The following is a 13,675-nucleotide window of genomic DNA, read 5'->3' on the forward strand; positions in this document are numbered from 1 at the left end:
TTTTTTTTTTTTTTTTTTTGAGACGCAGTTTTGCTCTCTTGCTCAGGTTGGAGTGCAATGGCACAATCTTAGCTCACTGCAACTTCCGCCTCCTGGGTTCAAGCGATTATCCTGCCTCAGTCTCCCAAGTAGCTGGATTACAGGCATACGCCACCACACCTAGCTAATTTTGTATTTCTGGCAGAGATGGGGTTTCACCATGTTGGTCAGACTGGTCTAGAACTCCTAACCTCAGGTGATTCACCCGCATCGGGCTCCCAAAGTGCTGGGATTACAGGTGTGAGCCACTGGGCCTGGCCCCTGTTTCACTGTTAACTACACCAAAAGCCTCAAAACAAACTCTCAGTGTACCGGGGCCTCCTTCCACTTTGACCCTCCAAAAACTTTTGCCAGGGCCAAAGGGCACTGTGATAGCGATGATGACGTCCTTTTCCTGGTAAAATCGAAGGGACTTCCCCAAGTCTCTCAGTTGGTAGAGCTATGGGGCAGTGAACCCAGTTCTCCTGAATCAACTGTTTGCTCTGCATTATTGGGAGAAGCAGCTTCATCTCCTCCTTTAGAAGAGACATCCTGTCCACCGAAGCTCTGGTAAAGCTATGCCAGTGCTCACACACGTGTTGTTAGTGCTCCTTTTTCATCCCTGGTGAAAGTAAGAGGCAGCCTGAGTCAGCGAGATCAGGGAGCAGGGAACGCAGCACCTGCTGTCCATCTTCCGAAAATGGAAAGGAAAAGAGAGGGCAATTAACCTGAACAGGGTGAGGGAGCTCAGAGATTCCTCCCTGTCAGCACTGGGCAAAAATAAAGGTTAAAATCTGACTGGCAGTACAGAGGGCATGGAACTCTCTTCGGGAATAAATGGCATGAAGGCAATGAGTGTTACTGAAAGTTTCATATCCTGCTCTTCCTAAAGAACTATGCTGTGTATCTCCCTTTGCTAAATGATTCACATTCATTTTATTTTCTCAACAGCCTGTTAGGTCAATGGGACAAGTGTTTGTATTCCTATTTGGGAATCTTCTGCAAGATCACACAGATAGGAGGTGGTGAAAGACCAGGAATCACCCAAGCTCTGACTGCAAAATCTGCAATTTTCACCCTGCTGCACAGTTCCATATACATGTATTTTAACAAATAAGTACATGCTATGGAGAGAAAAACTTTATAACTAGTATCAACATATATGTCACCCTTGTTCCTATATTAATATTTGCTAATCTTTTTTTTTTTTTTTTTTTGAGACGGAGTCTTGCTCTGTCGCCCAGGCTGGAGTGCAGTGGCCGGATCTCAGCTCACTGCAAGCTCCGCCTCCCGGATTTACGCCATTCTCCTGTCTCAGCCTCCCGAGTAGCTGGCACTACAGGCGCCCGCCCCTTCGCCCGGCTAGATTTTTGGATTTTTTGGTAGAGACTGGGTTTCACCGTGTTCGCCAGGATGGTCTCGATCTCCTGACCTCGTGATCCGCCTGTCTCGGCCTCCCAAAGTGCTGGGATTACAGGCTTGAGCCACCGCGCCCGGCCGCTGCTAATCTTTAATTAGTTGGCAGACACTGTAGTTATTCACTAACTTACTGAACTTGCAATATGCCAGACATTGTTTTAGATTCATGGGGAGGTTTTCATAAATACATCTTGTTCTTCTAGATCTTTTATCCTACAGAAGAAATACAAATAATAAACAATGAATACAATAAATGGATACATACGTCATACATAGGTATGTTAAACAGTTATAAGAGCAGAAATAAAAAATAGCAGAGTAAGCGGGGGTTGGAGAGTAGCAAGTTAAATAGGTCAAGGTAAGCCTCATAAGAGGGAGTTTTGCTCTGTCACCCAGGCTGGAGTACAGTGGTGAGAACTTGGCTCACGGCAACCTTGGCCTCCCAGGTTCAAGTGATCTTGTGCCACAGCCTCCTGAGTAGCTGTGCCACCACACCCGGCTAATTTTTGGTAGAGATGGGGTTTCACCATGTTGGCCAGGCTAGTATCAAACTCCTGGCCTCAGGTAATCCACTCGCCTTGGCCTCTCAAAGTGCTGGGATTACAGGCGTGAGCCACCGTGCCTGGCCAAAGGTATAATTTGAACATAGTTGAAGGAAGTAAGAGATGTAGTCATGCAGCTGTCTGGGAGGCCTGAGGAACTTAGAGGTCATTGGAAAGACTTTGGCTTTTATTATTACAGAAATGGGGACCCACTTCAGGGTTGTTGGATTTTTTTAACATTAAAAAAAATTGATACATAATAATTATACATATTTATGAAGTACATGTGATATTTCACTACATGCATATAATGTGTAATGATTAAATCAGGAATTCAGCATACCCATCACCTCCAATATTTATTATTTCTTTGTGCTGGGAGTATTTCAAATCCCGTCTTGTAGCTATTTTGAAATATACAATAAATTATTGTTAACTGTAGTCACCCTACTGTGCTATTCAACATTATAATTTATTCTTTCTTTTTTTTTTTTTTTTGAGACGGAGTCTTGCTGTGTTGCCCAGGCTGCAGTGCAGTGGCTTGATCTTGGCTCACTGCAACCTCCGCCTCCTGGATTTTTTTCTGCCTCAGCCCCCTCGAGTACCTGGGATTATAGGCACATAGCACCACACTTGGCTAATTTTTGTATTTTTAGTAGAGATGGGGTTTCACCATGTTGGCCAGACTAATCTCAAACTCCTGATCTCAGGTGATCTCCTCGCCTCCACCTCCCAAAGTACTGAGATTGTAGGCATGAGCCACCATGCCTGGCCTAGAATTTATTCTTTCTATCTGATTGTATGTTTATACCCATTGACTCACCTGTCTTCATCTCCCTCACCTTGCCCTTTCCCAGCCTCTGATAAGTGTCATTCCACCCTAACTTCGTGAGAACTGCAGGGTTTTGAATAGAGTAGTGATATGGTCTATTTATGTTTTAAAGGGTCTTTGGCTGGACAACATAGCAAGACCCCATCTCTATTAAAAATAAAAAAAAAATAACTGGGTGTTGTGACTCACATTTGTAGTCACAGCTACTTGGGGAGCTGAGGTGGGAGGATCACTTGAGCCCAGGAGTTCGAGGCTGCAGTGAGCTATAATCATACCACTGCACTTAAGCCTGGGCAACAGAGTAAGACTCTGTCTCAAGAAAAAAAGGATCTTTGGCTACTGGGTTGAGAGCAGAAGCAAGAACTATGAAGTCTATTGAAATAATCCATATAGGAGATGTTGGTGGGTGGTTCAGGCTTCAGTGAAAGTAATGGAGAAGGTGAGAGGTGCCAATGTATTTTGTTTATTTTTTTGAGACAGGATCTCACTCTGTCACCCAAGCTGGAGTGTAGTGGCACAATCAGGGCTCACTGCAGCCTCAGCCTCCTGGGCTCAAGAGATCCTCCCACCTCAGCTTCCTGAGTAGCTGAGACCACAGGCACATGCCACCACGCCCGGCTGATTTTTGTATTTTTTGTAGAGACTGTTTCCTAATGTTGCCCAGGGTGGTCTCAAACTTCTGGGTTCAAGGGGTCCTCCTACCTTGGCCTCCCAAAGCACTAGGATTACAGGCCTGAGCCACTGTGCCTGGCCCCAAGTGCTATGTATTTTGAACGTTGAGTCAATAGAATTTATTGGTAGAGTAAATGTGAGATATGAGTTAAAAAGAGGAGTCAAGGATGCCTCCAAAATTTTTGGCCTGAGCAACTGGAAGGATGGAGTTGGCCATCACTGAGGTTGACAAGAGTAATGCACAACTCTAGAGGGCACCATTCTTATTGGTAGTCATGTGAAGGGCATAACTGGGGAGAAGTTGTTAAAAGAAAATCTTCAGCTGAATTCAATGTAAAGGAGTTTGGCCAGGCGCAGTGGCTCATGCCTGTAATTCCAGCACTTTGGGAGGCCGAAGTGGGAGGATCACTTGAGGTCAGGAGTTTGAGACCAGCCTGGCCAACATGGTGAAACCCTGTCTCTACTGAAAATGCACAAATTAGCTGGACATGGTGCCACGTGCTGGTAATCCCAGCTACTTGGGAGGCTGAGGTGGGAGAATCACTTGAACCCGGGAGGTGGAGGTTGCAGTCAGCCGAGATCAAGCCACTGCACTCCAGCCTGGGTGACAGAGCAAGACTCCATCTTAATAAATAAATAAATAAAAATATATAAATAAATGTAAAGTAGTTTATCTGAGCAATAAACTATTCACGAATCGGGCAGCTCCCAGAATCACAGCAGATTCAGAGAGACTCCAGGGATGCCTGGTAGTCAGAACAAATTTACAGGCAAAAAAAGGGAAGTGAGGTACAGAAATCGGAAGTGAAGTACAGAAACAGTTGGATTGGTTTCAGGTTGCCGTTTGCCTTATTTGAACACAGTTTGAACACTCAGCAGTGTATGAGTGGTTGAAATATGGCTGCTGTGATTAGCCAAGACTCAGCTACTGTTAGAGTTGCATACTCCTAAATTAGGTTTTCAATCTTGTCTACCCATTAAGTTAGGTTAGAGTTGTCCACAAGGGCTCAAATATATAAGTACGGAGTCCTTCTCTGGCCATATTTAGTTCGCTTTACAGAGGCAAGGTGCCATCCATAGACTGCATTGTGGATGGCACTCCTTGGAATTGTGCACTGTGGCAGCCCTGCATGTGGAGTAATGACCCTGGTGGGAGCAGGCGGATGGTCAACATTTCAGTTTTGGATGTGTTAAGGTTGAGACATAAAGTAGTCACAGTTGAATATCATGGTTAAGCACTCATTGTGTAGGTAAAACACAGTAGTAGGTTCTGGAGATACAGTGATGAACAAAGACCCTGGTCTCAAGGAGCTTTCATTTCAGTGGAGGAAACGCATATCACTAGTAAAAGAATAATAAAAACAAAAAAAGTAGAATTACAGGCCGGGTGCAGTGGCTTACACCTGTAATCCTAGCACTTTGGGAGGCCGAGGCGGGCAGATTGCCTGCGCTCAGGAGTTTGAGACCAGCCTGGGCAACACGGTGAAACCCCGTCTCTACTAAAATACAAAAAATTAGCTGGGCATGGAGGCAGGCCCCTGTACTCCCAGCTGCTCAGGAGGCTGAGGCAGGAGAATTGCTTGAACCTGGGAGGGGGAGGTTGCAGCGAGCGGAGAGCATGCCACTGCATTCCAGCTTGGGTGACAGAGCAAGACTATGTATCCAAAACACACAAACAAACCAAAAAAAGTAAAATTACAACTGTGACAGTTACTAAGATGATGGGGAAGAGCAAAAGAGTTTCTTAGGTAGATGGAACTGGATGTGCTAAGGTTGTAGGAACAGAGGAAATGTGGTGGGTAGAGGGTGTGAAAGAAGGCAGAAGTGACTAGAGAGGAGCAGAGAGGGTGAGCAGGATCATGGGGAGATGAGGCTGAAAAGGCTGATGGGAGTAGGACAATGCAGAGTCTTCCAGGCTGTGTTGAGAACTTTTGGGGGGCCTCTTATTTCTTTCGGTCTGTCTATCTATCTTATCTATCTATCTATCATCTATCTACTATGTATGTATGTATGTATCTCTCTCTCTCCACTTATTTACTATTTTTAGGGTTTATTGAGGTATAATTTATAATTTATTAGGGTAAAATTTACTCTTTTTAAGGGTATTAGTCTATGAATTTTGATCATAATTAAGATGTAGGCTGGGCAAAGTGGCTCGAACCTGCAATCCCAGCACTTTGGGAAGCTGAGGTGGGAGGATCACTTGAGTCCAGGAGTTTGAGACCAGCCTGGGCAACATGGTAAGACCCCTTCATCTTTACAAAAGTACAAAAATTATCCAGTTGTGGTGGCGTGTGCCTGTGGTCTGAGCTACTCAAGAGGCTGAGGTAGGAGAACTAGAGCCTGAGAGGCGGACATTGCCGAGCCATTGCGCTCTAGCCTAGGTGACAGAGCCAGACACTGTCTCCAAACAAACAAACATACATACATTTATCCTAAGACCCAGCAACACCACTCGTGGATATTGACCCAAGAGAAATGAAGACCTATGTCCACAAAAAAACCTGCACAGTTATGTTTATAATGGCTATATTTATAATAGTAAAAAACCAGAAACTACCCAAATTTTGGAAATTTGGGTTTAATACATCATGGGAAGTTACGAGAACTTGCTGTCCATAAACGTTCAAATTGAAAGGCGGATGTTTATGACTTGGGCCTGGAGAGCAACTTAGATGGATACATGTTTAGATTATTAAAGTGAGGGGTGGAGGAGATATTGGAGATGCTCATACTTCACTATTCCCCAGCCTTATTTATTTATTTATTTATTTATTATTTTTTGAGACGGAGTCTCACTCTGTTGCCCTGACTGGAGTGCAGTGCAGCCGTATCGGCTCTGCATCCTCCACCTCTGGGGTTCAAGTGATTCTTCTGCCTTAGTCTCCTGAGTAGTTGGGATTACAGGTGTGCACCACCACGAGCAACTAAGTTGTTTGTATTTTTAGTAGAGACAGGGTTTCACCATGTTGGTCAGCTGGTCTCAGACTCTTGACGTCAAATAATCTGCCTGCCTTGGCCTCCCAAAGTGCTAGGAATACAGGCATGAGACACCAGGCCCAGCCTCTAATTTATTTAAACAATAATTTAAAGTTAAAACCGAGAGGAGGCGGACAGATCTCGAGGTCAGGAGTTCAAGACCAGCTTGGCCAACATGGTGAAACCTGTTTCTACTAAAAATACAAAAGTTATCTGGGCATGGTAGCACATGTCTGTAATCCCAGCTACTGGAGAATTGCTTGAACTGGGACCTGGGAGGCGGAGGTTGCGGTGAGCTGAGATCACGCCACTGCACTCCAGCCTGGGCGACAGAGCAAGATTCTGTCTCAAAAAAACAAAATACAAAAAACTGAGAGGCAAAAGTCTGTCTCCCTTCAGCTCAATCAACACTTAGTCTTTCCTTTCCCTCCCTATTTTTAAAAAATAAATCTTTATTGATTTATCCTTTGTGCCAAGCATGGAGATAGGCATTGGGCACAAAAAATTAGTAAGACTCACTTCTTGCCCTCAAGGCACTCAAATTTCTTGAGGGAGGTGGACTTTTAACTGATAGTTACAAGAATACAATTTGGTAAGTGCTGTGGTGGAGGCATAGCTCACGCTGATGGAGAGCCTGCTATGCCTTAGGCTTCAAGTGCCTTATATAATATTAACCATTGTCCAAAGACAAAGTTATAACAGATTTAAAGATCTTAATTGGCTTCCATTTGTGATTCTAAAATCAGGCAACATCTCATTCCATAAAATAGAATGAGTATTTCAATGAGCTGAGCAGAAGAGGTTGGCTTTTTTTTTTTTGAGACAGAGTTCAGCTCTTGTCACCCAGGCACGAGTGCAATGACATAATCTCAGCCCACTGCAACTTCTACCTCCTGGATTCAAGGGATTCTCCTGCCTGAGCCTCTCGAGTAGCTGGGATTACAGGTGCCTGCCATCACGCTCAACTAATTTTTTGTATTTTTAGTAGAGACAGGATTTCACCATGTTGGCCAGGCTGGCCTCAAACTCCTGACCTCAGGTGATCCACCTGCCTTGGCCTCCCAAAATGCAGAGATTACAGGCATAAGCCACCTTGACTGGCCAAGGTTGGCTTTATAGACAAAAAAGGGTTGAGCAAAGCAGAAATGGAAAACACAAAGTGGATTGGTGTTTAAAGTTACTTTCTGTTTAAAGGTTAAAGCAGAGGGAACTTCTTTTTTTTTTTTTTTTTAGACAGAGTCTCAGTGTGCAGTGGCGTGATCTCGGCTCACTGCAAGCTTCGCCTCCCGGGTTCACGCCATTCTCCTGCCTCAGCCTCCGGAGTAGCTGGGACTACAGGCGCCCGCCACCGCGCCCGGCTAATTTTTTGTATTTTAGTAGAGACGGGGTTTCACTGTGGTCTCAATCTCCTGACCTTGTGATCCGCCCGCCTCGGCCTCCCAAAGTGCTGGGATTACAGGCGTGAGCCACCGCGCCCGGCCAAGCAGAGGGAACTTATCATTCCAACGAAAACTGACCTACTTGGGGATTTGACTATTATATCTCTCTCCTGATTTCTTTCTCTCTTTTTTTTTTTCTCTCCTGTTTTTGAGACATGGTCTTGCTCTGTCACCCAGGCTGGGATGATCATAGCTCACTGCAATCCCTGCCTGAACCGATCTTCCCACCTCAGCCTCTGGAATAGCTGGGACCACAGGCATGTGCCGTTATGTTACTAAGATTTTGCATATTTTGTAGAGGGATGGTGGTGGTGTTGGGGGGCGGGGGCTCACCATGTTGCCCAGGTTGGTCTTGAACTCCTGAGCTCAAGCTCAGCACCTGCCTTGGCCTCCCAAAGTGCTGGGATTACAGGTGTGAGCCACCATGCTCTGCCCCCTCCTGATTTCTTGGAAGGTCAGATAAGCAACTTATTTTCAGCTTGGTGGTGTGGAACTCCAGCATGAGTGACTATTTTGGTTTGTCTGTTGGGCCAGTGTAGGAACTCAATTCAAACCAATGATTTACTATACATTTTATTTAATACCATTTAATCCTTATTTAAATCCTGTGAGTTTGCTATAATAATTTTCTCCTTTTTACAGTGAGGAAACTGAGGCACTGGAAGATGAAGGCTACAGGGGTAGAAAGTGATGGAAGTATGTGCAGAATACTACGGATTACAGAGAGGGAAGGGCTGGAGTGGTCGAAGAAAGACCTATTTTTAGCTGGGCCTCCAAAGAATGATGATGAACTTAGAAAAAGAATGGGGGAAATGTTTTCCAGCACTTAGTGATCAGAGAAACATTTATACAAAGGCTCAGAGCATGTGGCAATATGGGAAATGTGGCAATGTGGGAAAGAGTATATGGTGGAGGGGCTGCTGCTTAGGGAACTGGCGTGGCAGGGGGCAGGAACCTGTCATTTATAATGCACGATTGGGGAGAATTAAACATCACAGTCTTGAGGAACTGACAGGAACCTTACCAATCTTGATCCTTTTGTCATACAGATAAGGAAACTGAGGCCAGACAGCTCCAGTGATTTAACTAAGTTTTTGTGGCCAAGAACATCACCTTTATCTGTTGCTGTAAATTAAGGAATCTGTGGGCTTATTGATTAGGTGTCCCTCAGAGGTTTCCAGGGCCTCATATCTTGCCATCACTTTCCTTAGGGTTATCTGTTCCTGGGCTGGCCTAAGCTTCCTGTCCTTTGAGGAACCTGCCTGCCATCATTGGCCCCAACCCAACAGGAGATCAGTGACCTCCCTGTTCCTGACTTTTTTCCTGACCTACTGACCACCTGCTGACCTATGCGGGTTAATAGCTTTACTGATCTGTCTAGCCTTAAGGCAAGCACTAGCCCCAGTGTGAGGAACAAAGGGGCCTGGTGACCCACACCCCCTGACCCTTTGGCATTCAGTCCTCAGGCTACCCGGAAGGACACATTATTCAGCCTGTTTGGGGTGGGATGAAACAGTTTCTACTTCTTTTCTTTGGGTTTTTTTTTTTTTTTGAGACCCATCTCGCTCTGTTGCCCTGGCTGGAGTGCAGTGGTGTGACCTCGGCTCACTGCAACCTGTGCCTCCCAAGTTCAAGCAATTCTCGTGCCTCAGCCTCCTGATTAGCCGGGACTACAGGTGCGGCCCACCACGCCTGGCTAATTTTGTATTTTTAATAGAGACAGGGTTTCACCATGTTGACCAGGCTGGTCTCAAATTCCTGACCTTGTGATCCGCCCTAGACTTCCAAAGTGCTGGGATTATAGGTGTGAACTACTGCACCAGGCCTTTTCTTTAGTCTTTCCCTGCTTTCTAAACACAAAGCAACAGAAAAACTCCTGCTTCAAATGCATGACTCAGGTCTGGCATTCAAGTTGCTGCTATTTTGGAAAAAAGCTGCCTGTAGTGCTTTTGAAATTTCTTATTCTCCTACCTGTGATTAACTCATGTGATTAGCAAAGTTTTATTATCAGAATTTATCAATAAAATGAAGTTAGTGATCTAGTAAATAAGAAGAGAACCTGCACAAAATAGCACGCAGAATCCCCTTTTTTTTTTCTATGCATTTGTAAGTATTGGAAACATCTGGTGGCCAGGCGCGGTGGCTCATGCCTGTAATCCCAGCACTTTAGGAGGCCGAGGCTGAGGCTGAGGCTGGGGCTGGGGCTGGGGCTGGGGGCTGGGGCTTGGGCTGGGGCGGGGTGGGGTGGGCGTGGGGTGAACCATTGAGGTCAGGGGTTCGAGACAGCCTGGCCAATAGTGAATCCCGTCTCTACTAAAAATACAAAATTAGGACTGGTGTGGTGGCTATAATCCTAACTACTTGGGAGGCTGAGGCAGGAGAATCACTTGAACCCGGGAGGTGGAGGTTGTAGTGAGCGTAGATCGTGCCATTATACTCCAGCCTGGGGACAGAGTGATACCCCGTCTCAAAAATAAATAAATAAATAAATAAATAAAAATTAAAAAATAAAGAAGAAAACATCTGGAAAGAAGTAGCTGAAAATATTAGAAGTAGTTATATCTGGGTAACAGTGTGTTGATGATCTCTGTTCTTTTTGTTTTTCCACCTTTTCTGAATTTTCTACTGTGTGCATATATTGAACTCAGAAAAGCAAACAATAAAATTTTCTTTAAAGTTACTAATATTAGGCAAAGCAAATAGCTCAAATGTACATTTGTGATAGTCCTCTTAGCCTATTACATGTTGAGTAATGTATTCTAGTTTGGTTTTCCTTGTTAGCCAAAGATTTCATTATTTTGCAGCTTAAGTTGTTTATTTCTAGTTCCTTAAGGTGGTGAGGAGGTGAGGAGAGTGAAGAAGCAAATTCCATTTCAGTAAAACTGGGCGTGCAGCTTTTTGCCCTGAATCCCTTTGTCTCGAGGCCCCTGTGTTCCGGGTCTTTTGTTGTTCTCTGCACCGACTTTGATTCGAGATTTAAAGAAAAACAAGTGCTGGCCCTCCTTGCGCCCTCTGGTGTCCCAATGAGGTATAACTGGACAAACCCCACAAAGATCACAGCCATTTTCACACAGCGCTCCCCCGACACAGTGATGCCTGGAGACGGGAATGTCGGGAATCTTAGAGGAAGGAATCACACACCGACAAGCACGGCAGGCTTAATCTTTGAAACTTAATCAAAGTCTGTAAGTATGGATACTGGTTTTTAAAAAATTAAAAGCAGTATCTGGGCTGCAAGTATTTAAAAAACCTAACAGGAAATGTCAGTTCTCAAAGCATTTGGCACAGCTTTCTGGGTTCTACAATTAAGAAAATCGTACTACATATGTTGTTTTATAAATACAGCATAAACCAGTACTTTGTTATTTGTTTAAAAAATTTCTTCTAGAGACAGAGTCTTGTCCTGTCACCCAGGCGGGAGAGCAGTGGTGCAACCTTAGCCCACTGCAGCCTTGAATTCCTGGCCTCGGGTGATCCTCCTCGCTTCCCAAAGGCCTGGGTTTACAGGTGTGAGCCAATGTGCCTGGCCTAGTACTTTGGAATAATTGCAAATAAATTAGGTGAAAGAGAGGTCTGGATACCTAGACTTTAGCTTGACTGAGGATAATGATTTCTGCAACTTTAAGCTTTACCATGTAGACCAAAAATAAAATTCTAAGTTCTCCAATCAGTTGAATGGATGCCTCTTTGTCCAAGGGCATTCCAAAGTTACCTGAAACACTAGTTCATGTCGTGATGGGAACAGGTGGTCAGACAAGCCTCATTATACTCTCCTCCCTTTGGGAGAGAGTCCTTTTGGGATTCAGGCACATCTGACCAGCATTAACATTAAGTCTGACAAAGCAGACTTTTTGTAGCGATAAGATACGAACATGACAGACAGCAGGCCCTTAAGTAAGTTGAAGTAGTTCCCCCCCCCCAAAATATATATTTTGACACATTTTGAAATGGCCCTGCAAAGGTGTCTCTTGTGGGGAAAATCTACTTTCAGTAGAGAGTCCCCTTCCCTTTCCAGATATTTTTCCTTAACCAAGAGAGAACTAAGAGTCTTGCACCTTAAAAAGGTAAAAAATAAAATTTTTGGCTGGGCATGGTGGCTCACACCTGTAATCCCAGCACTTTGGGAGGCCAAAGTGGGTGGACCACTTGAAGGTCAGGAGTTTGAGACCAGCCTGGCCAACATGGTGAAACCCCATCTCTACTAAAAATACAAAATTTAGCCAGGTGTGGGGGCGGGCACCTGTAATCCCAGCTACTTGGGAGGCAGATGCAGGAGAATCACTTGAACCTGGGAGGTGGAGGCTGCAGTGAGCCGAGATCACACCATTGCCCTCCAGCCTGGGCAACAAGAGCGAAACTTCGTCTCAAAAATAAATAATAATAATAAAATAAATAAATAAAAATAAAAAATAAAAGTTTTACAATCTGACCTGGTGCAGTGGCCCACCCCTTTAATCCCAGCACTTCAGGAGGCCGAGGCAGGTGGGTTGCTTGAGCCCGGGAGTTCGAGATAAGCCTGGGCAACATGGTGAAACCCTGTCTCTACTAAAAATACAAAAATTACCAGGACATAGTGGTGCGCACCTGTAATCCCAGCTACTCCAGAGGCTGAGAGGTGCGAGGATAGCTTGAGCCTGGGAGGTTGAGGCTGCAGTGAGTTGAGATTGCACCACTGCACTCCAGCCTAGGTGGTGGAGGGAGATCCAGAAATATTTACAATCTGTTCTCTCTGAAGCCTGCTACCTGGAGGCTTTATCTGCATAACAAGAACCTTGGTTTTCGCAACCCCTTATCTTAACTCAGGCACTCCCTTCTGTAGATTTCAGGTCTTTAGACAAACTCTTTCAACTCCCAATCAGAAAATCTTTGAATCCACCCATGACCTGGAAGTGCCCCATGCCCCCTACTCAACCTGGAGTTGTCCCGCCTTCCTGCAGGGAACTGATGTACATCTTAGATGTATTATGTTTCTCTAAAATGTGTAATAAAAAGCTGTAGCCCGACTGCTTCGAGCACATGTTCTCAGGATCTCCTGGGGCTGTGTCACTGGCCATGGTCACTCATGTTTGACTCAGAATAAGTCTCTTCAAATATTTTACAGAGTTTGACTCTTCATCGACAATCAATATGTGAGAGTTGATACGGACGGCCCCTTTTGTCTGTAATATACTTCATTCTATCACATTTTTCACCAAGCTGTTTTGTTTGGTTTTTATAGAGATGAGATCTCACTTTGTTGCCCAGCCTGGTCTCTTGGGCTTAAGAGATCCTCCCTCGTCAGCCTTCTAAAGTGCTGGGATTACATGCGCGAGCCCCGGTCTTAAATTGTGCTTTTTTTTTTTTTTTTTTTGAGCCCGAGTCTTCCTCTGTCACCCAGGCTGGAGTATAGTGCCACAATCTTGGCTCACTGCAACTTCTACCTCCCGGGTTCAAGCATTTCTCCCTACCTCAGCCTCCCGAGTAGCTGGGATTACAGGTGTCTGCCAGCACTCTTGTCTAATTTTTTTTTTTTTTTTTTTTTTTTTTTTTTTGTATTTTAGTAGAGACAGCTTTTTGCCATGTTGGCCAGACTGGTCTCCAACTCCTGACCTCAGGTGATCTGCCTGCCTCAGCCTCCCAAAGTGCTGGGATTACAAGCGTGAGCCACTGCCCCTGGCTAAACTGTGCTTTTTAAAATTATATTTCCACTAAAAAATGTAGATGTAAAATATTTTTAGTTTAAATATTTGATTGATAAGATCTCAGGCATTAGGCTGGGCACGGTGGCTCATGCC

The 13,675-nt window shown here is 44.8% G+C and overlaps 1 long non-coding RNA gene across 2 annotated transcripts in view; it reads left to right on the forward strand.

Annotated features, from left to right (window-relative positions):
* Positions 1–13,675, forward strand: part of LOC108543467 (uncharacterized) — a 22,666-nt gene that overhangs the window by 2,820 nt on the left and 6,171 nt on the right. The window contains exon 3 of one of the 2 annotated variants that reach the window (XR_001889578.1): positions 8,544–8,597. This is a non-coding gene — a long non-coding RNA (uncharacterized LOC108543467). Of the gene's footprint in view, positions 1–8,543; positions 8,598–10,761; positions 11,087–13,675 lie in introns of those variants that run through there. The other variant, XR_001889579.1, reaches the window with a different exon arrangement.

The sequence above is a fragment of the Rhinopithecus bieti genome, unplaced genomic scaffold, assembly GCF_001698545.2.
Source record: "Rhinopithecus bieti isolate Rb0 unplaced genomic scaffold, ASM169854v2 scaffold_23405, whole genome shotgun sequence".
NCBI lineage: Eukaryota > Metazoa > Chordata > Mammalia > Primates > Cercopithecidae > Rhinopithecus > Rhinopithecus bieti.